This window comes from Heterocephalus glaber, unplaced genomic scaffold (assembly GCF_053883595.1).
Source record: "Heterocephalus glaber isolate CG9 unplaced genomic scaffold, H.glaber_assembly_v1.0 deba00000594, whole genome shotgun sequence".
Lineage (NCBI taxonomy): Eukaryota > Metazoa > Chordata > Mammalia > Rodentia > Bathyergidae > Heterocephalus > Heterocephalus glaber.
The window spans coordinates 19,893,291-19,920,514 of NW_028258151.1; the positions used below are offsets into that span (position 1 = coordinate 19,893,291).

At 43.3% G+C, this 27,224-nt stretch overlaps 1 pseudogene across 1 annotated transcript in view; it reads right to left on the reverse strand.

Moving 5' to 3' along the window:
* Nucleotides 1–25,239, reverse strand: part of LOC110350650 (actin, alpha skeletal muscle 2-like) — a 59,410-nt pseudogene extending 34,171 nt beyond the window's left edge. The window contains exons 1-3 of the transcript XR_002397345.2: nt 25,068–25,239; nt 24,754–24,952; nt 22,815–22,912 (exon numbers count right to left, since the gene is read on the reverse strand). The product of XR_002397345.2 is annotated as an actin, alpha skeletal muscle 2-like (transcript). The remainder of the gene's footprint in view (nt 1–22,814; nt 22,913–24,753; nt 24,953–25,067) is intronic.
* Nucleotides 25,240–27,224: the final 1,985 nt, after the last annotated feature.

A 27,224-nucleotide genomic window follows, 5' to 3' on the forward strand; every position in this document is an offset into this window, starting at 1 on the left:
TCACACCTCAGCCCCAGGTTCAATTTTTTTCACCCTGTGGTAAACATTTTTGTCCATCATTCTGTGTCCTAAATTTTGGACTAGCTCCTTGTCACACCACACACACACACACACACACACACACACACACACACCTCCTTAGAAACATTAATTGGAAGAGCAGGAATTTTAAAAGATCCTTAAACATTTTGACAAATTATTCTCTGGGGATATTGGTCATGTGTCCAGGCACTTTTCACCTGAGCTGCCAACATTTCCACTGGCTCCTATCACCCAGTGGCCTTGAGATTCCCCAGCAGGTCCACATCTCCCTTAAACACTCTGGATGTTCAGTTGATGTTTGCTGAATGGTTTTTGAAACCTGGTCTGCTGTTCAGAAATTTATAATCTCCAGCTTTGGGATTTTTTTGCAGGCCTCCTGTTAGTCTGTGTGCTGGTTGTCACTTCCTAAAGATGAGGCTTTGGCTGCCTCTTCACCTTGTTCATTGCAGGGCACAGAGGGACCTGAGCACACTACAATGAAGTCTGAGGGTCACAAGGCACTTTACTGAACAGAGGCCTTGTATGAATTTCCTGCCTGAAGTGGGAGCAGGTGTCATTGCCACACCAGCTGTCCCTTGGCATCTGCATGAAATGGGTTTCAGGATCCCCACAGATACCCACATCTGTGATGCTTGACTCTCTCAGCAAAATGCCACAGTGTTTGCATAGAACCTACCCACCTTCTCCATATATAGTAAATCAACTCTAGACAACTTCTAATGCCTATTGCAATGTAAATCTCATGTAAATATCTGTTTTACTGTATTACTTAGTAATGTCAACAAAAGAGTCTGTACATGTTCAGTTCAGTTGTCAGTTTTTTAAAATATTTTCTATCCTTGTTTGGTTGAATTCACAGGTGCAAAACCAACAGAAAAGGAGGCAGATTGTGTTACTGAAGGAGGAAACAGTGAGGACCCCAGCACAGATAACTCTTTAACATGAAGATAGGAGCAAAAGCGGCTTTTAATGCCAGCAGCTCAGTGAGTGTCTCCTATCAGTCTTGAGAGCCCAAGTTTGCCCTTTCTTATATTCCTCTTTTTACATCTACAAGGCTTAATTCCATTGGAGTTTCCCTGGGAATATAGCAAGCAGGATTTACACAAAGCAGAGCAGTGAAGGAGGCAGAGCAAAGAGTTCTGGCAGGACTTTCTGAGTCCGTTATACTCCTTTGGTGACAGATTACAGAAGTTGTCACGGCTACTTAGGTACAGTCTACAAAGAGCATAGTTACCTAATTAACCCATAGTTGCCTAATAACAATTAACTCATAGTAGTCCAATTCCACACAGAGGGATGGTCTCCTCTCTCATTACCAGCAAACAGACTTGGGAGCAGGAATCCAAATCCATACTCTTTCACCCATGTCTGGGGCTTTGGTGTATGGAAATAAATTAATTCTGGAGCTGCCAAGTTGTGTTCATTTTCTCTTTGGTACAATAGCATTGGAGTTCAGGGAAATTAGCTATAGTGACAAAAATGTGGTTCTCGCCTTTTTGTTTTAAATCATCTGATGTGGCTTCTATTTCTACCTCTTTAGCAGAAGAGAAATTAGACCACGAGTAATTGCACTGCTCTCCCTGGACTGAACATACTCATCTGGGGCATCTTGAGTGGAAAAAAAATCAGTTCAGAGTGCGGAGGAGTGGGTATTTTCCTCCAATTGGCCAGATCCCTTGAGCTTGACTGATTGCTGTAAAGCAAGGCAAGGTTGCAGCCCCAGCATGGAGAAGTTGACCAAGGAGCACTTTTCTACTTTATGCCAAATCCTTTTTGAACCGTGAATCTAAATATTCAGTACAATCAATCTATCCATCCATCAATATTCAGTATTAACTCACAGAAGAAAAAAAATCTAAGGGAAGTATAAAGGAAATTAGAAGAGAATGTTTAATCCATGACTGACCAGCAAGAGGAAAGAAAGACCCCAAATTTCAGGTACCATTCTGGGTACATTTTGAATGCCAAGGAGACCATTTGTGACAGAGAGGTAAAAGGTAGAGCCCACCTGGGACCTAGAGTGTTCTTCCAGTACATTGCTTCTGCAAGAAATTGTTGGCTGTGATTAGCAGAGTTGGTGGCCACGTGACCCAGTTGGGGCTTCTCCAACTTGGTCTCTCAGAGTCTTAGAGCTTGGTTTCTTTTCCTTTTCATCATCACCTTGCTGAGTTATTGGGATTGCAGTGAGGTTGTCTCTAAGGTCTCTGTCCCCAGGGATGGCCACATGATCCATGCTGGTAATACTTTGGCTGCTGTGGCTGGCCAAATAATGACCCTCATCCTAATGCCACGTCTTAAAGCCTAGAACCTGCGAATATGTGACCTTACATGGCAAAAGGGACTTTGCAGGTATGATTAGGTTCTGGATCCTTAGATAGGGGGTTTACCCTGGATTATCCAGATAGTCCCAATGCCATCACAAGAGTCCTTAGAAGTGAAAGTGGGAGCAGGAAAGTCAGAGTCAGGCAGATGAGAAGATGCTACATTCTGGCTTTTAAGGTGGAAGAAGGGGCTACAAGCCAAGGAATGCAAACTGGAATAGGCAAGGAAACATCCTACTCAAGAGCCCTCAAAGGGACTGCAGTCCTGCCAACAGCGAAATCTACTTCAGATCACTGACCTCCAAAGTATAAGAGGATGCATTTACATGGCTCCAAGCAACAGAGTCTGTTGTAATTTGTCCCAGCTATCCTTGGCCTTGGTGAAGAGGTGACCAGTGAGGAGAACTGAGACCCCTTCCTGGAGCCCTGGCCAGAGCTGTTGGGAAAGATGCTTCCTCCCTGGAACCAGGGAGCAAGGGGGTTTTTGAAGTGAGCCTGAAGCTGCCAGTGCAGCTGTCCTGGTTACACTGCTAGTGTCATCTAAGGAGGAGGAATCCAGCTATGGAAAAGCAGAGGCAGGAAACAAGATGAAAACTGTATATCACTGGAGCAAGGCATCAACCTGCCCTGGACTATCCCGCCCAGTGAGCCAATGAGTCCTTTCCTTTCTGAATGAGCTAAACTAGGCTTCTGTCACTTCTAACCGAGACAAATTTATAGCATCTTGGCTCCCTCAGGCTTGGCCATTAGAATTTGGTTGGCTCTCGTGCCCAGAAAATCATTAGAAATTAAAGATATATGATCACCCTCTGAAAATGCTCTTGTAGAGGCCCCTCAGGTAGGTTAAGTCAGAGACTTTTATTTATAAACTGGGAGGGAGGTTGATCAGCATTCATTCAGCAAATGTTTATCAAAAGCTACCCAAGGATCAGGCACTGCCTATGTTGGCACCCAATAACGAGCAGCTGGACAGGTTCTTTCCTCCTGGGCTGCTGATCTACCCAAGGAGCCAATGTCAAAACAGCATGTTTTTAAAAATTAAAAAGTAGTTACTTACTTTTCAATATGACCAGTGCTCTCAAGTTAATATGTGTCATGGACAGTTCCTGGAGGAGATGTCACCTGGTCAGAGCAGGTAAGGTGGTGTTCTGTACAATGAACAGACTTTGTTTGATTCAATAAAGTTTTAATTTTCAAGATCTGCAGTTGGCTGGACCTGTTAGAGCATCTCCCCCTGCAGTTTCTGGTGTAGATTAGTGAGCTCTGTGCTTTGAAGGCTGTTTGGTAAGTGGCTCCTCTACTGAGAGGCTCCAAATCTGCTGCCTTGGCCAGGGAGCCATGAGTTACAAGCTTAGCTGACAAGGTCCTTACAGGGGTTGTCATATGTGGCCTTGTCAAAAGAGATCAGGCTATGGAGTGTGTCTGAGCTCTGCCTTTGATCAGTTCTTCCTTGTGGAGAAAACCCCCTATCCATCACCAGTCACCGCATCCCCTCCCCTCTAGTAACCACTATTAACCAAGGAATGAACGTTTAAGCTGCTTCTACTTTTTTACTATCTTGAATAGTACTACTCTGAAAATCATCGCACAAATTTGTCTGTAGGCATATTTCATTCCTCTTAGGTGTACGCTTGGAAGTAGAAATGCAGAGTCAGATGATAATGCTTTGCTTAATGTTTTCAAGAAGCTGCCAGCCTGCCTTCCAAAGCAGTTACACCATTTTAGATTCCCACTTGGAGTGTGTGAGGCCTCTATTTCTTTGCATGCTCAACAGCACCTGTAATTATCTGAATTTTTAAAAGAAAATGGTCATCCAAAACAGGTATGAAGTGATCATTCATCATGATATTTCTTTAATGGCTGAATACGTCAAGTATTCTTATGCACTTATTTGTTTATCTCCCACTGATATAGTTTTTCTTGAACAAATGTCTCCTTAAATTGTCTATTTTTAATTAGCCTAGTTTAAAATTTTTTTTTAGTTCTTTGTGTATTCTGGATACTATTCCCTTGCCAGATGCATGATTTGCCATTGTTTTATTCTTACCTTGTTGGAAGTTTTTCTACAAGTGCAATTCTCAAGGATAAATGTCTATCTTGCCAAAAATAGTCACATCCAGTGACAACCCAAATCCTCAGTCATTATCTGCTTTCCTGGCCTGTGTGCTCCAGTTTTGCCATCTCTACCACACACAATGTTGGAGCATCTGGACCTGAAGGCTTCCAGGACAAGTCTGTAAGAGCCCCAGGCCAAGCCCTCTCAAAAGCTTTAATAGTACCACACCTGTGTGTCTCACCCCACATCGGGTATTACATGGAGCCAGGTGGAGGACTGAGCATGAAGTTCAGGGATGGGTCTGTTCTTGGCCTCCTCATTTCTCGTCTTATCCCATCCTCTTCTCTCTCCTCTCTCATGACACATCTGTAGTGGTCAATGTACTTTCATCTTTCTTACTGACTGCTCCCCAGCCTGTGGTATTGGCTACTTCAGCAGGGTGTGCCTATATCCCTGAAAGGCTGGTTTTTTTCTTCCCATAGGATTTTCTGATTGCACCAGCATGGGGCATTGGCTGGTGCTGGAACACACCACTCTACCAAATGCTGGTCACACAGCACAGTGGGAGCACAGAGCACGGGCAGAGTGGGAAGGGACTGTCTGTGCTGGCAATTATATGTGTGGGGAGGCTGCAGAGGAAGAAGGCCCAGGAATGAGTCTTGTGGATTAAAGAGTGTCCCCACAAAAGAGATGTGGTAGTCCTCACCCTGGTACCTATGAAGGGAAATGGAGTCCTTGCAGACATCATCAGATTAAAATGAGGTCATGCTGGACCCTATTCTATTCCTCTATATCAGTGATGGCAAACCTTTTAGAGCTCTCAGTGATGACAAACAGCCGGCTGCAGCATGTGTGCTATAGGTTTGCCACCACTGCTCTAGATTAATTAGTGTCACTATTAGTCTCCTTGTTCTGCTTTATTTCTTCTCTGAGCAGTTATTGTTATATATCATTTAAGTGACCAAAAGAAAATGCCCGGTCCTTTCATGTGCTTGAAGATTTCCTTTGAACTTGGCCTGAAATTTTTACATGGGGTTTGACAGAGCTGTCATAGCACATGCATTCAGGGTGTGTTTCCTTTCCTTTTCTTTTAAAATTTACTATATTTTCCTTATCCTGATGATCAAGTCAATCATAAGTCAAACTATCCCTCAATTCAATAGTAAGTGTATTTCAGTGCTTTTGCAGGTAAGTGAAAACAGAAATTTCCTAGATTTAGGCGACATGGTAGAGGTAGGAAGTGCAGGTTGTAGCCATTAGGATCTTTCAAACTGATGTTGGAGTCTGGGTTGAAAGTAAAACTATGCAGATGGCTCAGGATTAACATAGACCTCCACACCATGACTACTGCCGTGTGCAGAGCTTACCTGTCAAGCAACAACATTAGAACTAGGAAGAGTCAATTGCACATAGCTGCAGAAGGTGCAGCTAAGGGACGTTGTACGCACAGAGAGAACATAGGCTGGCCGGGGAGTGTAGAGAACCAGAGGAAAACTGGCCTCCTAATTGGCCTCCTCTGTAGGCACAAAGAAGAAATGCTACACTCAGGGATGATTGGATATTGCAATTAGGGGAAAAAGTTAAGAAGCTGAGGTTAAGTTGTTTACTAGAGAATGTACTAATGGCTATTGGAAAGCAGATGAGTCTTGTGTTACTTTGATTGCTTGTGCCCGTGTTTGGGTGAATAAAAGTGAAGTGAGCCAAAGGCTTGGGGCTCCTCTGCCTACTGGTGGTACGAGTCCCCTGGCTAAGATAAAAGGGGCAGAAAGATGCTGTTAAGGTCCCTTGTTGCTTTTGCTACCTTGTGGGCACCATGAACTGTTCTCCTCTGTGATGCCTCTCTGCCAAGCCACCCTACCTTGGAGCCAGCTGATTACAGACTGAAACCTCTACAAACTGTGAGCTAAATAAACTTTTCCTCCTTTAACTTTGAGTGTCAGGTATTTTGTCTCAGAAATGAGAGAAAAGTAACTGAAACAACCATTTACATAGAAGTGTGCAGATCTGATTGATAAAAGTGGCCTGGATAATTTAAATTGAGTAATAAGAGCATCACTTTAGTAGCCTGCATTCTCCAGAACCATGCGCAGATGTGACACCCTGCCCAGCAATGTCACCAGCAGATCACATTATAGCACCTCAGGAATGGACACTAGAGGCTTCTTGGACAGCCCGATGATAAGGTCAGGTGGCTCACATGAGCCTCCCAAGCCCTGCCTGTGGCTTCACTGCACAGCCTGCCCAGAATCAGCATCACAGTGTTTATTACCCAATGAGGACTCTCCTCCCCAATGCCCCGTCATATCTGCCCCACTGGCCTTCACCCCCATCTTTGGCCATTACATCGTCTCCTTGAAATTTCCACTCAAGTTCCCCCTCCAAAGGTAGAGGAGAAGGCTGGGTAGTCCAAGGGTCAGTGTCTGGTGAGGGCCACATCCTCATAGGTGGTCACATCTGGGGGTCCTCTGTGGCAGAAAGGACCAAAAGGCCAAAAGGGAACAGACATTGTGTCCTCATGTGGCAGAGAGCAGAAGTGCTAAAGAGAGCCTAAGCCAATTTCTGCTGACCCCTTTACAAAGCACTAACCCTTTCAGAGGGTGGAGCCCTCACAACTTAATCACTTCCCAGAAGGCTCGACTTTAATGCCACCACAGTGGGGTCAAGCTTCCACACTTGCACTTTAGGGACATTCACATCACAATACCAGATATCTTTGGACATTCTCATCACAGCAGCAGATCTCCTTGAGATCCTGATTTCATTTCCTTTGGATAGATCTCAGAAATGAGCTGCCTGTCTTACGGCAGTTCTAGTCTTTATTTTCAGAGGAACCTCCATACTTTTTACCATAATGATTACACTAATTTACATTCTCACCAAAAATGTGCAAGGATTCCTTTTTGCCCCACCTCAGCAATACTTGTTATTGGCTCTCACAGCAGTCCTAACAGGTACAAGGGGATACCTCACCATGGCTTGTGCCCTGATAGGTTGCATTTCCTCAACTCATTCACACTACACATCTGCAGGGAGCTTGCTGAGCAAAACTGACCCATCCTCCTCTTCTGCCTGGGGATGTCATCTACCTCAGCTGGGGCATTGCATTATGATGGTAGCATAGCAATACTGCAGAATAACATTGTCATGCATATGGAAGGAAGGTGCCAGAAACTTCCTGGCCAATTGGAGTTAGGTGAGCCAACCAGCTCTGGGTAAACCTGTAAAGTAGAATCTCTCTCCCTTGGCACAATTCACATTGGATTCTAGAGCATTCTTTGCTGGATCTTTGCTGTGGGACTGTTCTGTGCATCGTAGGATGTTTAGCAGCATCCTGGCTATGATAACCAAAAGTGTCCCCAGCTACTGCTGAATGTTCCTGTGGGGGCAGGAGGTGTGTGAAACAGTTCTGGCTGAGAAGCACTGGTGTGCAGAGAAGCTTCGTGACACAGACCTGCCAAAGCCAGGACAAGGGAGGACAAGTCCTAGGATGGAACCAGACCCAGATTTCCCAAGTCCCTGAAATAACTTCCTTACCGGAGAAACCATCACAACTGATCTGGTACTATTATTGTTTCAATTCATTCTTACCCAAAAACATTTCTTCTAAACCAATTCTATCACAGGAAGACAGAAATCAGAAACACCAGCATAGCCATGTGTCTTAGATGCTTTCCCTGTCACTGGCACGTAGGACCTGACACCCACAAATTAAAAGGAGGAGAGGTTGATTTTGACTTCCAGTTTGTTGAGGTTTCAGTTTATAGTCAGTGGCTCCAAGGCAGAAGAGCCTGACAGAGGAGCATGGCAGGGGAATTACTGCTCATATCATGGCCACCCAGAAGCAGAGTGAAGGGAGGATCCAGGACAGGCAATGAGCCCACAGTGACCCACCTCTTCTGACCAGACCCCACCTCATAACAGCAAGTTAGCTGTACTGCCCTCATAATTCACTCAGCTTTCAACAGTCTTGCTTTTGAGCTCACAAGACTTTAGGGGGGACATTGAGACATAAACCATAATAGCATATCATCCTCAGACATCACCTTGTCCTACTGCACCATCAGGAACCTACCCATGACTTGGAACCATGGCTGCAGGAGGAGATATGTTCCCACCTGTGATTTTGTTTTGCATGATCCCTCCTGTGCCTGCCTGAATCAGGAGGCTGCAGAGAAGAGCATTCATGTGAAGCTCATGCTTTCTAAACTGTAAAGTGCCATATATACCTAAGGGGAATCAGAATTATAGTATCAAGGAATTGGCCCCATGATATTTTGGGTAATTTGGATGCATATGTATGTGAGGGGACAGGTTTGGAAGTGCTCAAAATTAGAAGATAAGTCAGTAGGCTGAAGTATTTCTAAAGAGCTATATGAGCCTTGGAATGGAAATGGATGGACAGACAGACAGACGGATGGATGGATAGTGTTATGGTTCAGATCTAGAAGCTCTCCCCAAATGTCTCATGTGTTCAAGGGTAGAACTTTTGAAAGGTGATGAGATCATGGGGGGTACTATACCCATCAGTGGATAAGACCATCGATGAGTTCAGATTTGAATGTGCTATTAGGAAGTGAGGCTGAGTTGGAAGAAATGTGTCACTGGGAGTTTGCCTTTGGTGGTTGTGTCTCCTTTCCTGGCTCCTCCCTTCTCTCTCTGCTTTCTGATTGCCATGAGGTGAGCAGCGTTCCTCTACCATACCCTTCTTCCATGATGTTTCTGCCTTGGACCCTGCCAACCATGGACTGAATCTCCTGAACTGGAGTCAAATTAAACTTTTCCTCCTTTAAATTGTAGGTATTAGGTATTGTGTCCCAGCAATGGGAAAGCTAATACAAATGGATAGATTGAAAGCTGGATGGAAGGGTGGATGGGTAGGAGGAGAGATGAACGGATAAGTGGGTGGGTGGAAGGACAAATGATAGTGATAGATGGTGGACAGATACAGTCATTTCTATCTTTGGATCATTTATACCTCTCTAATTCAGACAACCATGTCTTCATCTAACCTACTAGATAACCATATAGTGCTTACAAAAAAGAGAAGCTATGTACTTGCTTGCTGCCTTTGCAGACTCTCTACAGTCTTGACACCTCCTATAAACAAAGCATAATTGAATTCCACAAATTGAATTGAATACTATTCAACTGCATTGAATACTAACTCATGTTAAGTAAGATTACAGGAAACCATTGTTCTGGACTAAGCTCCCACACTGGGCCCTACAGAGCAGGCTAAAAATGAGCTGGAGTCACTCATGTTAACTTTCCATGGCACCATGCTGAAACAAAGCTGTTACTTGACCTTCCTAGAAATCAGAGGCAAGGTAACAGACAGGTTTTCTAAACTGGCCAGTCTCAATTGACACAATAACGCAATCCCCCTGCTTTAATCCTGTCATCTTTACAGAAGGTTAGCCAGAAGTAATCTGATGTTAGCCAGTCTCCGGTCACTTATCTCCCTATTGTTCTCTTTCCCTGTCCCCACCCAACAGGGAAAGGAACTTTGAAATGAACAATTTGCTTTTTGTTCTTGGTTTCTGCTTTTCTTAGCCCCCTCTCTGTCTATAAAACCAACTTCTTCCAAGTCCATCAAAGCACTTGTTCTATTTTATGGGATGCAGTATTGCCTGATTCTAAAATTGAAAAATAAAGCCAATTGAAATCTTTAATCTAATTAGTTGTGATTTCATCCCTGACATTCATCACATTAGCAAGGTCTTGGGTCTCTCCAGGGGCTGGGGACACTTCCACCCTCACTGCAGCCAGAGCCTGTACATCTCTGACACTCTCAGGATGCAGGACAGGTTTGTCCTTCTCCTGGCAAGTGAACAGTATTGACAGAATGTGCTACTGTTTGTTTTTTCTAAGCAAATTGTACGAAGGTCCATGTGGCAATGTCACAGAAGAGAGGCCACATACAATATCTGCGAGGGGATATAAACAGAACTCAGTGTTTACAAACTTCCTGCTAAAAGTCCTTCTGTTATAGAGAAATTGCACTGGTGGCTTTTGATGTGTCTAATAGAATGTAAGGACAGTGGTATGACTGGATGTGCCTGGGGCACTACTGAAATGTCCCCTAGGGGGCCTATGTGTACACTGACCCTGGCAAGACACTTTTTATACCCTCAAGAACTCCCAATCATAGAACAGAGTCACTTGATCAAAAACACAACCTCAGCTCAATGTGCTACAGGCTATAGAAAGGCAGAGTCCACTGTGAGTTGACTGGAAGGTGGGGCAGAGTCCAGACAGGGAGCAGGAAACCAGAGAGTGAGGTCATCCTGGAGGAGTGTGGGACGGGCCCGTTCCCAGCCACCTGTGTGTCCTCAACTCTACACCCAGCGCTATGTCACAGTGTTTCACTGGACAGTAACAGCCTGGTCACATGGTCAGGACTTCCTTGTGGCTTTTCAAGCTCCTTTAGGCCACACTGAGCCACCACTGGAGGCTGGGTAACATCTGTCTCATTTTTTCAGCAAGGAAAGAGGGAAATGAAGTAAGATTTCCACTTAGTGACTACAGGAGCTAAAATTCAGGACAAGGCAGCCCCAGTCCCTACCGTAGCTTCCCACCTGAGCAGTCATTACAAACAGTCATGAATCCTTAGCAGCTTCTTCAGCACAGGTGGAGCCCACTTCCCCACTCTTACACTTGGACTGGTCCTGTGACTCCTTTAACCAATAAACTAGGATGAAAGTGGTGAGGCATGAGCTGTCACTGTAGTCACAGAGAACTTCTCTCTTGGCTATACTAAGACCACGGTGGGCTTCTGAGCTAGCCTCTTGGAGGAGGAGAGGCCACATGGAAGAGAACCAAGGTGCCCAGCCTGCAAGCCACATACCTGCCAGACTTGTGGGTAAGATCACCGTCAATTATCCATCACCACATAATCTGCTGTTATGGTAGCCCTAGGGCCCAAGAGAGCCCAGGGAACACAGGCAGCCCAGCCAAACCAGCTTGGACCAGGATGACCCGACCCCTTGGCTTACTGGGGAGTAACATAAGGTATTAATTGCTAAAATCACTGAGCCTTGGGATGGTTCTTATGTAGCAAAAGCTGACTGCTACACTCAAAACTGCTTCTGTACTCAAATCAGTGTTCCTTCTCACACCTCCATGACCTGCTGTCCACTGGCCTGGAGTCATCTGCTCTCTAAAACAAAGATGGGAAACACAGAGCTGCTAAGAAGATTATTAAAAGTCACTCAGTAATGATCTAAACCAGAGACTGGCAAATGACAGCTCAGAGGCTAAATCTGGCTCATTGTCTGTGACTATAAATAAAGTTTTATTGGAATACAACAATGTTCATTCATTTACTTATTGACTAATGGACGCTCTTGCTCTATTACAATAAAGCTGAGTAGTTGCCAGCAAGTGGTCTATAAAGCCTAGAATATTCACTATGTGATAGACAAAGCTTGACAACCCCTTACTCCAACATAATGCCTTCAACATTATGGCAATAGTTCCCAAAGTGTGGTTCCCTCTTCAGCACAGTCAGCTTCATGTGTTAGAAACAGAATAATTAGTCTTCAACCCAGATCTGCTGAATTCAAAGCACTGGAGGTGGAGCCAGCAGTCTTAGTTTAAGGAGCCCTCTGAGTGGTTCTAAAGCCTGCTGCTTCAGGGTAAGACAGCCAAAGCAACATGTATGGCTACAGAAATTTAGTGGGATTGTTGATTTCTGGTTTTAAAAGTATTTTCCTTTGTTCTCACTTCTAGCCTTTGGAGAATAATAATTGCCTTGACACCTTATTTTCCTAAATTAATCTGCCCTCAGCAAGATTAGAGACCAGCTAAGTGTCTCTTAGTGAGGCACCTACAGTCTCCAACAGCCATAACTTAGCAGGAGGTGTATGAGGGAGGTTCTGTGGCTGCAGGGAATGAGATCAAGCCTCTGTTCTGACCCCTCCAAAATAAAGTATTTGGGAAAGGCAGATGAGATAATGTCTATAGGACTCTTTTGGTAGAAAATCAATCATAACAAAACTAACCTTCTATACATGAGTACAGAGTCTGGGTGAAGTAACCAAATTATCCCAAGTTTCTCTTGTTTTCTCTGGCTTTAACATCAAAGGAACTATGTTCTAGAAAACCTCTCTATCCTGGGCAAATCAGTGCAGACCCTGTGCCTGGGACTTAAAGCCAGGCTTTCCTGAGAAGGGCCAGGCACTTGCATTTGGGGCTGATCTTGCTAACAAGCATATATGAGGCTGCCAGCAGGAGCTCAGCTACAGAGCTGTGGAGCCATAGTCAGTAGCTAGAGAAGTCCAAAGGCAGTGACCACACATGTGGGGTCTCCGGGGCTGTTCTCACCAGACTGGAAGCACTGGAGGCTGTGGGGCCCACACAGGCATCAGGGCAGCAGTGCATGGGCACCGCACAGGATCAGGTTCCTCAGCTTTAGGCCTCTGAGCTCTGGACCCAGCACCTCTGTCATCAAAGCTATTTGTGACTGCACCTCCAAAATCAACTGCAAGGTTGCAGTTCTCTGGCTGGGATGACCATTTGTAGTTCACTACCCCTACATGCCAAAGCTTCTAGGAAACCACATACCAAATCCTCATGGCCAGAAACAGAGAGACCCAGACCTGGGCCCTCTCCTTGCCTGCTGAGAAGTTGTTTTTATTTTCATTGTATACTTTTTGTTTTATAATGTATAACAAGATATATGTCATATGGGACAACTACTTTTAACAAATAAGTGAATAGTCTCAGTCCCATGTAAGACACTGAATATCCTTTGTACCTTGTTTATCCCTTTCCATTGGATTGCTTGCTGTTTTAAAGCCAACCAGCACCCAAATGTTTGTGTCAATAATTCTCTTGCCCTCCTTTACAGCTTTACCACACCTGGATGTATCTACTCCTAAAGAAGACATTTTTTTGCCTCATCTTGAGCTTTCTGAGAAAGAAATAGTCACTCTGTATGTTTCTTCTGTGATTTGCTTATTTCATGCATCCTCAGCAGGTTCACCCTGTTGAAGTCCATAGTAGCTGTGGTCTATTTTCACTGCTATGTAGTATTTCATGATCCTGGGATACACAAGCATACCTCAGAGATATTGTGGGTTCAGCTCTAGATCACCACAATAAACCCAGGATTACATGAAAGTGAATCACATGAATTTTTTGACTTCCCAATCCATAGAAAAATCACATTTACATTATACTGTAGTCTAGTAAGTAAATGTGCAATAGCATATGTGTAAAAAATAGTGTATATATTGGGCCAGCTCCTCTTACCTGTCAACTTGATTGCATTAAGGATCCTGAAACAATGACTGGATCATGGGGAACCTACACTCATCAATGGATTAATCCACTGAATGTGATCTTTGGAAGTGGGGCCCAGTTTGAGGAGGTGGGTCCCTGGGGCTGTGCCTTTGCAAGGTGCATCTCACTGGTTCTAGTGTATTATCAGACCATAATGTGATAAAATTGGAGATCAATAGCAACAGAAACAGCAAATTTTCATAAACACATGGAAATTGAACAACACACTTCTGAATAACCAATGGGTCACAGAGGAAATTAAAGAAGAAATCAGACAGTTGCTTCAATTAAATGACAATGACAATACAACATATCGGAATCTATGGGACACAATGAAAGCAGTCATACAAGGGAAATTCATAGCAGTGAATACTCGTATTAGGAAAACAGAGTGAGCCCAATTAACCTGATGCTGAACCTCAAGCTTCTAGACAAAGAAGAGCAGGAGAAACCCAAAGTTCATACAAGGGAGGAAATTACAAAGAGCAGAGCAGAAATCAATGCAATGGAGACTAAGAGAACAATACAAAAAAATCAGTGAAGCCAATGGTTGGTTCTTCAAAAGACTAAACAAAATTGACAAACCCTTAGCCAACCTTAACAGAAAAAGGAATGAAAAGGCCCAAATCCATGCAGTTAGGAATGAAAAGGATGAAATTACAATGGACCCAGCAGAAATCCAGAAGATCATCAATACCTACTTTAAGAACCTATATACCCATAAGATGGAAAACACAGAAGAAATGGACAGATTCCTAGATACATATGAATTACCAAAGTTGAACAAAGAAAACCTAAAAATTCTAAACAACCCAATGTCAATCAATGAAATTGAAAATGTAATTAAAAACTTACCAACTAAGAAAACCCCGGGTCCTGATAGCTTCACTGCTGAATTCTACAAGACATTTAGAGAGGAACTACTGCCACTACTGTTTAAACTCTTCAACGAAATTGAAAGGGAAGCAATATTCCTGAATGCATTCCTGGAAGCAAGCATGACCTTGATCGCCAAAGCTGAGAAAGATCCAACCAAAAAAGAGAACTATGGGCCAATCTCACTAATGAACATAGATGCAAAAATCCTTAATAAGATACTGGCAAATAGAATGCAGAAGATCATCAAGAAGATCATACACTCTGACCTAGTGGGATTCATCTCAGGGATGCAGGGATGGTTCAACATACACAAATCAATAAATATAATACACTATATCAATAGAGGCAAGGACAAAAACCATATGATCATCTCCATAGATGCAGAAAAAACATTTGACAAAATCCAACATACATTTATGATAAAAAAAAAACCCTGCAAAAAATTGGAATAGATGGTCTCTACCTCAATCTGATAAAAGCCATCTATGAAAAACCAACAGCCAATATCATACTAAATGGTCAAAAACTGAAATCCTTCACACTAAAATTGGAACAAGACAAGAATGTTCACTATCACCACTCCTGTTCAATATAGTTTTGGAAACATTAGCCACAGCAATTAGACAAGAGAAAGAAATAAAAGGAATAAAGATAGGAAACGAAGAAGTCAAATTGTCATTATTTGCAGATGACATGATACTCTATATAGAAGACCCCAAGAACTCCACCAAAAGTCTTCTAGACTTAATAACCAAATTCAGTAAAGTACCTGGATACAAGGTCAACACACAAAAATCAATAGCTTTCCTCTACATGAACAATAGACTCACTGAGACAGAAATAGGGCAAACAATTCCTTTCACAATAGCATCCAAAAAACTGAAATACCTAGGAATCAACCTAACAAAAGAAATCAAAGACCTCTTCTCTGAAAACTATAGCACTATGAAAAGAGAGATTGAAGATGATAACAGAAAATGGAAAGACATCCCTTGCTCCTGGGTAGGAAGGATCAACATAGTGAAAATGGTCATACTTCCAAAACTGCTGTATAGATTCAATGCAATCCCAATTGAAATCTCAGCAGCATACTTCATGGACCTTGAGAAAACAATCCAAAAATTCATTTGGAATAAGAAGAGACCCAAAATAGCAAAAGCAATTCTAGGTAACAGAGACATGGCAGGGGGTATTACAGCCCCCAGCTTGAAACTATACTACAAAGCTACTGTGATCAAAACAGCATGGTACTGACAAAGAAACAGACTTGAGGAACAGTGGAACAGATTAGAAGATGCAGAAACAACTCCAGGCACACTCAGCCACCTCATCTTTGACAAAGGAGCCAAACACCCTCACTGGAGGAGAGATAACCTCTTTAATAAATAGTGCTAGAAAATTAGGTTTCAACTTGCCAAAGACTAAAACTAGACCTATATCTCTCACCATGCACTAAACTAAAATCTAAATGGATTGAAGAACTAAATATTAAAATAGAAACATTAAACCAGCTGGAAGAGAGTTTAGGAAGAACTCTTGAAGACATTGGTGTAGGAAAAGATTTTATGAACAAAACCTCAGTTGCCTATGAACTAGCACAAACAATCAACAAGTGGTATCTCTTCTTACTAAAAATCTTCTGCACAGCAAGAGAAACCATCAACAGTATGAAGAGATAACTCACAATGTGGGAAATAATTTTCACCTGCTGTCCCTCAGACAAAGATCTACTATCTCGAATCTATAAAGAACTTTAAAAAATCAGACCTCCCAAATTTAAAGTGCCAATCCAAAAATGGGCATCTGAAATGAACAGACATTTCTCAGACAAAGAAGTAAAAGCAGCAAATAAACATATGAAAAAATGTTCAACATCACTGGTCATTCGAGAGATGCAAATGAAAATGACACTGAGATTCCACTTCACTCCAGAAAGAATGGCTGCTATCAAGAAATCAACAAATAAAAACGTTGGTGGGGGTGTGGAGAAAGAGTAACACTGCTCCACTGCTGGTGGGAGTGTAGACTGGTGCAACCACTGTGAAAATCAGTATAGAGATACTTCAAAGAACTAGGACTGAAAGTCCCATTTGACCCAGGTATTCCCCTGCTGAGTATCTTCCTCAAATAATTAAAAGAATCATACCACAGTGATATATGTACACCCATGTTCATATCAGCACAGTTTGTAATAGCTAAAACTTGGAAACAGCCCAAATGCCCATCAACTGGAGACTGAATAAAGAAAATGTGAGGTTTTTTTTAAAAAATGGAGTACTACTCAGCTATAAAAAATGAGAAATTAGAGACATTTATAGCTAAGTGGATGTACATTGAGGCAATACTCTTAAGTGAAATAAATAGGACACATGTATAAATACCAAATAGTTTCTCTGGTGTGAGAAACTGAAAGTGTAAATAAGGACTAAATGTATAATAGGTAATGTGAAATAGGAAGAAAAGGGACAAAGGGGAAGGAAGTGGGAGGGGTAGGGGAAAGGAAAGAAGGGAATGGGATTAATATGAGAAAATGGAAAAATAGGAACAATATCTTTGTAAATAGGGAGGACTGGAGGGGTTGAAGGGAGGGCTGGGCAAGGGTGAAAAATAAGAACCAAGAGAGATTATGTAAAGGTGCAAATTTCCAATGATGAATGTCATTATATTGTATACCTAAAATGTACCAATGATTAGAATGAATAATCAATAATGCAAAATAGGAAGAAAAGGTCCAAAAGGGTAGGGGTAGCGGGAGGGGCAGGGGAAAGGAAAGAAGGGAAAGGAAAAATGCTGAGAAATGGAAAAAATGGAAATAAAGTCTTTGTAAATAGGGAAGGGTGGAGGGGGTGAAGGGAGGGCTAGGAATGGGGAAAAAATAAGAACCAAGATGCATCATGTAAAGGTACAATTCCCAATGAGAAATGTAATTGTGTTGTATACCTAAAATGTACCAATAAAAGAATTTAACAAAATGAGAAATTAGAGACATTTATAGCTAAATGAATGCACATTGAGGCGATACTCTTAAGTGAAATAAATAGGACTAACATACACATCTGAATTTACAAATATATATTATTGCTGAAAAATACAGCATAGTAGTACCTCAGTTCATGAATACTTTTGTTTACAAACAATTTGGAACAAAGATACCACTGTATTAATGACCATCTGACCATAATGATTTTGTGGAGGAGGGTCTTCCCTCAATGCTGGTATCTGGTGGAGGTTGGTGTAACTGTGGCAACTTCTTAAAATACGACACCACTGAAGTTTGCTGCATAGATTGACTCTTCCTTCCTTTAATGATTTCTTTGTGGTATACAGTGCTTTTTAAGAACATTTTACCCCTACAAGAACTTGTTTCACAATTGGAATCAATGTTCTCAAACTCTGCTGCTGCTCCATCATCTAAATTTATGCAATATTCTAAAACCTTTGTCATCATTTAAACAGTGCTCACACCATCTATACCAGGAGCAGATTCCATCTCAAGAAGTCATTTTTTTGGTTTTTTTGTGAGAAGCAACTCCTCATATGTTCAAGTTTTATCATGAGATGGTAGCACTTAAGCCCCATCTTCAGGCTCCACTTCTAATTCTAGTCCTCTTGCTCTTTCTACCACATCTACAGTTCCTTCTCTGCTGAAATCTTGAGTTCCTCTGAGTCTTCCATGAGTGTTAGCATTAACTTCTTCCAAGCTCCTGTTAATGTTGATAATTTAGCCCCCTCCCATAAATCATGAATATTCTGAATGGTGTCTAGACTGATGATTCCTTGCTGGAAGGATTTCAATTTATTTTCCTCTGATCAATCAGAGGAATAATTGTTTGATGAAATGTGTCTCTTAATAATAAAATTTGAGAGTCAGAATGACTCCTGAGCCCTGGTTGAAAGAGGGGATGCTGTGTTAGCAGGCATAGACACGTTTGTCTTGTCTGTCTCCATCAGAGTAACAGGTCTCAAAGCAAACCATGCTGTGAACAGATATGTGGTCATCCAGGCTTTGTTCCTCCATTTATAGAGCACAGGCAGAGTTGGTTTGGTCTAATTCTGAAGGGCCCAAGGATTTCCAGAATGGGAAATAAGCATTGGCTTCTAAGTCACCAGCTGCATCAGCTCCTAACAAGAGAGGTGGCCTGTCCTTTGAAGCCAAGCATAGACTTTTCCTCTCTAGCTATGGAAATCCTAAATAACATCTTTTGTCAATATGACTACTTAGTCTACATTGAAAATCTGTTGACTAGTGTCAGTCCCTGTCAGTTGATGATCTCAGCTAGATCTTCTGCATAACCTGGTGTGGCTTCTATATAAACACTCACTACTTCACATGGCTCATTTATTCTATGGAGGTGGCTTCTTTCCTTAAACCTTGGGAACCCACATCTGCCAGCTTCAGAGTTTTCTTCTGCAGCCTCCTCACTTGTCTGTCTCGTAGAGCTGCAGAGCTAGGGCCTGGCTCTGCAACAGACTTTGGTGTAAGGGAATGTTGTGGCTAGTTGGATCATCTATCCAGACCACTGGACTTTCTCCATATTGATAACAATATGGAGAGTTGCTTTATTTTTGTACCATTCATGTGTTCACTGGAGCAGCATTTTTTTATTTCCTTCTAAACTCTTTCCTTTCCACTAACACCTTGACTAACAAGCACAAGAGGTTCGCTTTCAGTCTTTCTTGGTTTTGAACCTGTCTTGCTTGACTTCCAACCTGCTTTCTCCTGCAGCTTAATCACACCTAGCGTTTGATCTGAAGTGAGGGACATGAGACCTTTCCTTTCACTTAAACACTTACAGACCATTGTAGGATTATTAATTGGCCTACTTTTAATGTTGTAGTGTCTCAGGGCCTAGGGAGGCTATGGAAAGAAAGTGAGAGAGACAGGGCAGCAGTCAGTCAGTGGAGGAGTCAGAACACACACACTTATCAATGAAGACCATTATCTTCATTCTGGGAGGCTGAGGCAGAAGAATTACAAGTTCAAGCCCAGCCCAGGCAACTTAGTGATTTAGCAAGATCTTATCTCAAAATAAAAAATAAAAGGGAGCTGGAGATGTAGCTCAGTGAAAAAGCCCTGGGTTCAATCCTCAGTACTGCAAAACCAAACCAAATCAATAACAAAAAAAAACCCCACATCTTATATGGGCAGAGTTCACAGTGCCCTCCCCCTAAATTATGATATTAACATTGAAGATCATTGGTCACAAATCACCATAAGTATTATAATAAAGGAAAAATGTGGAATTCTGCAAGAATTACCAAATGTGACCCAGAGACAGGAAGTAAGAATACAGTTAGAGGAAGTAAGAATACAGTTGGATGAATGGCACTAGCAGATTTGCTTGACACCGAGTTGCCATAAACTTTCAATTTGTGAAATATGCAACATGTGTGGCACACCATAAAGCAAAGTACAGTGAAGCAAAGTGGGCCTGCATGCACATTTGAACCCAGGGAAGCATCTGAAGAACCCCAGAGAGCTACGACATTGCCCTGTTGTACTTGATGGGTGTGCAGCTGGGGTCAAAGAAAATTCTGGGAGACCCCAGAGGAGGCCTAGCAGCACCCTCCTCCTTCACAGCACTCAGCCTCCCCCTAAACAAGGTAGTCAGTTATTTAAGTACTTCAGACTTGTTCTCCTGGGTGCTGTGCCTAGTCCTTGACCTAGTCCCGATTATGTCACTCATATGTATATATTTATTCGTTGGTGCTGGAGGTGGAAGCCAGGGCCTGGCGCACGCTCAAGTAAGCACTGTACCACTGACTGTGTCCCAGCCCAACACATTTGGACTTGAGGGTTTACTTGCCTGAGTAACACACTTAGCACATAACAGAATCACGAAACCTTCTGAAGGCTGCAGTAGAAGAGAGCACCTTGTTCAGTCTTTTCTACCCTAGATGCCTGTACCCAAGGGGAGCATAAAACACTCCCAGGAGTGTGTCCACCTTTGAGACTTCCTGTGAGCCGCGTGTGCAGAGGCTGCCCCCTGGTGGCTGCTCAGCAGAGCGCAGTGCCCATGGAGCCTGATCTCAGGTCCAAGAGCTGGGAAGATTACTCCATGCACTGTACCTTCTGAAGTATTGTCGGCATTTTCAGCCTTTAAACGTAGCCCTAATATATAGCAATCCAAAAAGCCCCTAAAACATAACAATAAATGGAGAAGCAGTTGTAATATATAGATTTAATTTAAAAATCCAGTTCTGGGTCCCATAAGAATCTGAAGAAGCAGTCTCTGTTGTGTGGGAGCAGCAAGTGGGCCTAGGTGTTGGCAGACTACAGCCTGAGGGCCACATCTGCCCACCCTCTGTCTTTTTTTTTTTTTAGCAATACTGGGGATTATACCCAGAGCTATACCTCCAGCCCCTTTTTAATTTAATTTAATTTAATTTAATTTAATTTAATTTAATTTGTGGTACTGGGGATTAAACCCAGGTCCCTCACACTGAGCTATGTTTCCAGACTTTTATTTTGAATCAAGGTCTTGCTAAGTTGCTAGGTTTCCCAGGCTGGACTTGAACCTATGAGCCTCTTGCCTCAGCCTCCTAGACTGTTGGGATTACAGGTGTGGGCTACCATGTCTGGCTCACCCTTTGTCTTAAAAGTAGAGATTGGCTTGTAAGTGCAAGGTCCTGAGTTCGATCCTGGTACCCCCCCCCCCCAAAAAAAGTAGAGATTGGAATATGCAACTTACATGGTGGTCTTCTCACTCCAATGGCTAAAGTGATCAGTTGCAAAGCCTAGAATGTTTACAGTATGGCCCTTTCCAGAAAAAGTTTACCCACTCCTGGCTGAGTGGCCCAGGCAAGACCCCTATGATGGTAAGTTATTGTAGAGTAGAAAGATTTGTGCTTGGATTGCATTTGGATTCATTCATTCATTCCGTAATTGTTGCATGCTATGGTAGTTAACTGATTGTATCAATTTGAGTAGAAATGCCCAACTAAATTGGATTGGCATAGTTCTGGGTGTGGGTGAGGGGATTTACTGAAGCTTTGCTGGGATTTACCATTCATGAATGACAATAATAAATGGGCTTGCTGCCTAAATGGAATTAAAGGGAAACTGAGAAGGAAGGCTCGCTTCTGTTTCTTGGGGGAGCTCCAGTCTTCACCTTCACCTGGGACGTCATCTCCTGGCTTCCAGTGCAGACCTTTCAGCTTCCATCACAGACCCTTTGGCCTCCTGATAGCGACTCACACAGGACACTGCAGTGAGTTCCAGACCTTCAGCTGGATCCTTCGGATCTCCAGCACACAGACAGACCTTTTCACTCTTCCACAGCTGACTCTGCAGGTGGCCATTATAAGCCAATCTTGTAAATTCTTATATACTTATATATCTTGCATTAAATCTGTTTCTCTAGTAAGCACTGACTGATAACACACACCTACTACATGCCAGATGTTATTTTGGAACAGACAAGATTCTTGATATTCCCAAACTTGGGGAGCTCCAGCATTTCCAGTTAAGATGACAAATAAAACTAGTTACAGCACTTCATGCCCAAAATAGCATCCTTTTTTGGGGGGGAGGGGGCTTCCATTCCTGAGCCCACCATCCACGCCAAAGTTTGGTCATTTGGCAAAGATGCCTCCTGGATGCTGGACCAAAATCTATCTCTGATCAATCTCCGCTTTCACCTCTGTCTCCTGATGACACTGGGACCACACCAGCCTTCCACAGAGGATATGGCAGAATCCCAGCTGGCAGGCCCAGCAGGAGGCATGTGCTGGTGAGACCCTCCTTCCCTTAGACCCTATGCTCTGCTTGGCCAGGCCCAAGACCTCTGTAAGGAAAGCAGCCTGGTTTGTGTCATAGGTAAGAGAAGCAAGTTTGTGAAGTTCATTCCGATGCATGTTCATTTACGAGCAGCCACACACAGAGCGAGGCACAGCCTCCCGCTTGGTAAACACTGCCTCAGTTTAAATGTGCACTGTGTGGTCCCAGGTCTGTGTCAGGCCCTCTACCTGGAGCCCCTGACGCTGGGTGTTAGAGCTGCACGTGAGCACACACCCACAAAAGTTAATAAAGTTAGAAATTAAATGAGATCATGGAACCACTTTGGTTTCATTCCCCAAGGAAGAAGTCCTTTTTAAACAGCTGGATAAAGAGGTTAAAAAAGCATCAAGAGAAAACATAAAACCATTAACTTTTACCACTAGAATTGAAACTCCCAAAGCCCACCTCACTCAGGAGTCTCAAAACACCTGGAAGCAACATCTCCTCTCACCTTTGCACTCCTGGTGTAGAGACGGAGCATCTGTTGGCTGAATTCTCAGTTCCTGTTTATTCAGCAGTGGCTGGTTTGCTCAGGGTCATGCTCCCTTCCTATTAAAAATAATAATAATAGGCCGGGGATTTGGCTCAGTGGTTCCAGCACCTGTCTCGCAAATGCAAGGTCCCAAGTTCGATCCTCGGTACAAAAATAATAATAGTAATAATAATAATAATAATAATAATAAAGGATTCTGAAAGATCTTAATTAAACAGTGAACATGCACAAGCCAAACCAGAGTGTCCAAAGCAAAGAGCTATAGGAAACTACCCATAACACACCCATCCACACCCTCCATCTCTCCATCAGGGAAAAGCAGCTCCATATTACTGAATTAAACAGTTAGTTGATGACCTGTGGAACACAACACGTTAAAAATCCCCTGGCATCCCCGAGACAGATGACAAACCTTTCTGTCCTCCTCAGCAGGATGCTTGGTGTAGGGTAACCCTTGCTTGGTGGCTTAGGCTCTCACTACGCACAACAATTACACTGTGCTGTAACACTCCTGACCTCAGGGCCTGGCCCTGGAGGGACATCAGCCCCTGCCTGATGTGGCCCCAGAACATTATCTTTGGGTTTTCATGTTTGCATTTCTGTTTTTTCTAGGTCCACCTTCTAACTGTTTTGGAGTGTGTGACCCTCCAGGGATCTGTCCTGCCTCAGGACCTCAGGAGACCCTGTGGTCTTTGCCTGGAAACACAAGGACCACTTGAGCTACTGGGTGGCAGGGACTGCAGCCCTTTGCAGGGGAAAGCGGAATGGGAAACAATGCGGGGAAGAGAAGGGTACCACATGTGTAGAGGGGTAGGAGAAGTGAGCAAGGGCAGAGGAGGGATTTCTTAAATTCACCTCATAGGCAGATACTCCAAGAATTGCCCAAAGCAGCAGGCCATCTGGGGTGGACAGGGGCACAGAGGTGACTCTTTGTGGGTGTGCCGCACACACCCTGTTGTGTATGTTCAGACCACAGTCAGGAGGTGATCAGGACCTCTGGAACTGGGCTCCATCCAAGAGCCCCCAGTGCTGCCCCAGTGAGCCAGGACATGGACGCAGGGGACCAAAATAGAGTAGGTGGCTTCCACGTCCTTTCTTCTGTGTCAAGGACCCAGGTCCTGATGACATCTCCATGTTGTGTTCCTATCCACCTGCTGAATCTCATCACTGGGGACCTAACTAAAGAAATCTTCCTCCTTGCTCCTCTAAGCACCAAGGGCCTAGAGAACAGACTCAGGGCTGTTAGGATCCTATCCACAAAAGAGACAAAAATCTACAAAGCAGACTCAGGAGGAGACAGGACTCACAGTGAGTAAGCGCAGAGGTGAGCATGGGGCCCTGGAGCCGGGCAGTGGGGATGTTAGATGGATGCAGAATGTGACCTAGGGAAAATCCATGAGATGTGGTATTGTGGCTTCCTCCCATGGGAATAATGGCCCGAATAAAAGTCTGGTGTGAGGTGTGAATGAGTCACCAAGAGGAATGGACTGGCCTCAGCTAGTGTTGGTCTCTGCCTGCTGTCCGGGGCCCACGCTCAGCGTCCCCTGGACCCAGAGGGCCTCTCCAAATGCTGCAGCACTGAGGAGGGGCCTGTCTCGTGGTCTTGCCTTCCTGGTCAGCCTGGTTAGCAGGCTTGTAAGCCCTCCCACATTCTCCTCTCCTCCTCGCCTCTTCCTTCACCAGTGTATCTGGCTTTTTTCCTTCCTAAGGAAGATGTGGTGTACACAGGCGAAAGAGCATGTCTTTTAGGGCACACAGGATGGCTTTTCACGTTTGTTTAGCCTGAGTAACCAGGTCAAGACCAGGAGTGTTGTTTTTCTAGTTCCCTGAAGGTGGCTCTCTTGTTCACTTCCACATCAGCTTCCCAACCCACACTGCCCATCCTGGGGACACTCACCCTTCCGGCTTCTATTACAAGAAATCTCTCCTGTCCCTGCAGCTCACACATGTGGAATCACAAGGCACATGTGCTCTCAGGTCTCAGGTCTGGCTTCCTACACTAGACATTGTGCATTCAAGATCCATCCATGCTGTTGTATGTAGCAATCTTGGGCTTGCTGGTTTCTTTCCTTGCTGTACAGCTGTATTAGGGGTCTCTAGAGGAACAGAATATAATAAAGAGATTTATTAGGCAGGCTGATGGGATCAGAAGCAGCAGAGTCCCACTGGCCATGTGAGGGATCAGAGGCTGAAGAATCAAAGCTGACTGACTGCATGCCGCATGGAGAATCCAGTAGCACAGTTGAAGGCCTGGAAGCTCATTGTTGAATCACCGGTGTGAGTCCGTATTGGAACCTGGAGAGTCTGCTCTCAAATGCTGAAGAAATCTCCAAAGGCAATGGCAAAGAAGGGAGCCCCTCCGTAAAGGGAAACACTTCCTTCTTTTCCTTCCTATTCTATCCAGGCTATAAGCCTATTGGTTGGTGACAGCCACATCCGGGGTGGGTCTTCCCCCATCAGTTTGCTGGCCTTCATGTCAATCATCTACAGACACACTCAGAATTTACTAATCAGTGAGGCCAGTCTTACCCAAGTCAAATTGACATTTTGTAAGCAGTGGTTACAGAGGCCCTCCATTGTAAGGTTGTACCACAGTTTCTTCATCCTACTGTTAGTGGACCTTTAGGTTGCTTCCAGTTTTTTTCTATTTAATATAATGCCACTGTGAACATTCTTGTATGTGTCTTCTGATGAACCTAAGTGTTTTAATCTCGGGAATATGCCCAGTAGCTCATGGGGAATGTAAATCCATGGCTTTAACAGATATTGTCAAACAATTTCTCCAAGATGTTGGTTACCTAAATAACAACTAGAGATTCTCTGAGGAATGACAGCATTTGTTAAGGAATAATAGAACGCTGCAGTAGGAAGATGTGTGCCATAGTAAACAATGAGCAGCGTATTGAAAGGGTTGAGGCAATGGGAAGTTTTATTTTTTTGGTTTTTTTGGTTTTTTAAATTTTTATATTTTTTGGTACTGGGGATCAAACTCGGGTCCTTGCGCTTGCGCAGCAGGTAACAAAACCACTGAGCTAAATCCCTGGCCCCTTATTTTTTGTTTTTTGTTTTTGTTGTTTTTGGTTTTCTTTTGGTACCAGGGATCAAACTCAGGACCTTGTGCTTGTGAGGCAGGTGCAACTCCACTGAGCTAAATCCCTGGCCCTGGGGGGTGTTTTTTAAGACAAACATTAGGAGAACTACACAAGGTATTTTGTGATAATGATCCTTGGCCTCAAGGATTAATACAGATGAAAGCAGTCTGAGGCTGGACAGTCAGGTGCTGGGCAGATGTCCTTGTAGAAGTACTTTTTGTGCAAAGCTGTGGTCCTGGCAGTCTTTTGTGAAAGTGACTCTCAGGCGATCAAGCACGAAAACTCTTCTTTCATTACCTTCCGACCTTCTCTTTTATCTTTTTATCAGGGTTTATGAGAAAGACTCCAACTCAATTCCGAGCCCTCTCACAGAGCTGTAGCAACTTACACCCTCATCAGCCACAAGAAAACATGCCACGTCCTTACCACAGATGGGTTTCTCTGTCCTTGTCACTTTCGACATTTTGGTCCAGGGGCAGGTGGCCCCTAGTGACTACTTTGATTTCCTGATGACTAACGGTATCAAGCCCTTTGGCATCTGCTTATTGGCCATTGTGTTCAAGATTCTTGCTCATTTTAACAAACATTAGTTTGCAGTCCTTTTCATTAGGGTTTGTAAGAGTCCTTTATATATCACAGCACAAGCCATCTGGTGGCTAGAAGCATTGATGCTTCCTTGTGAATCACCCTTTTGCTCTCTTAACATTTTCTTTCGATGAAAAGAAGTTTGTAACTGCATTACATTCCAATTTCTTCTCTTTTCTATTGTGGTTAGCGCTTTTATCATCCTGTTTTAAAATCTCTGCCTAACCAAAATCATTTCTTTGTTTTTTTAAAAAAAGACATGAGTTAGGGTCAAAATTCATTTTCTCCATTAAGATTTCCATATAGCCCAAAAGGTATAATTTATTATTATTTTTTACATTTCTCATTGTTTTATTGAAAAGACCCCTTCTTTTCTGCCTCGATGGCAGAGGTACCTGGGCACCTGCCTGAGTCTCCCAGTGCATAAACATAGCACACCCCTTTATCTGTTTAGATTTTTTAAATTTCAGAAATACTTTGTGGTTTTCAGCAAGTCTTCCACACTTTGTAATTAAAATCTTATTTTGAGTCTTTTGATGTTTTAGTGAATGATATCAAAAAAATCTTTACTTTGCAGTTACTTTTTGCTAGGATAGCAATACAATAGTTTTTGTTTTGATGTGGTTTTTTTTTTTTAATTGGCTTGTATCCTGTATCCCTGCTACGTTCACTTCCTAGTTTTAGTAGCTTC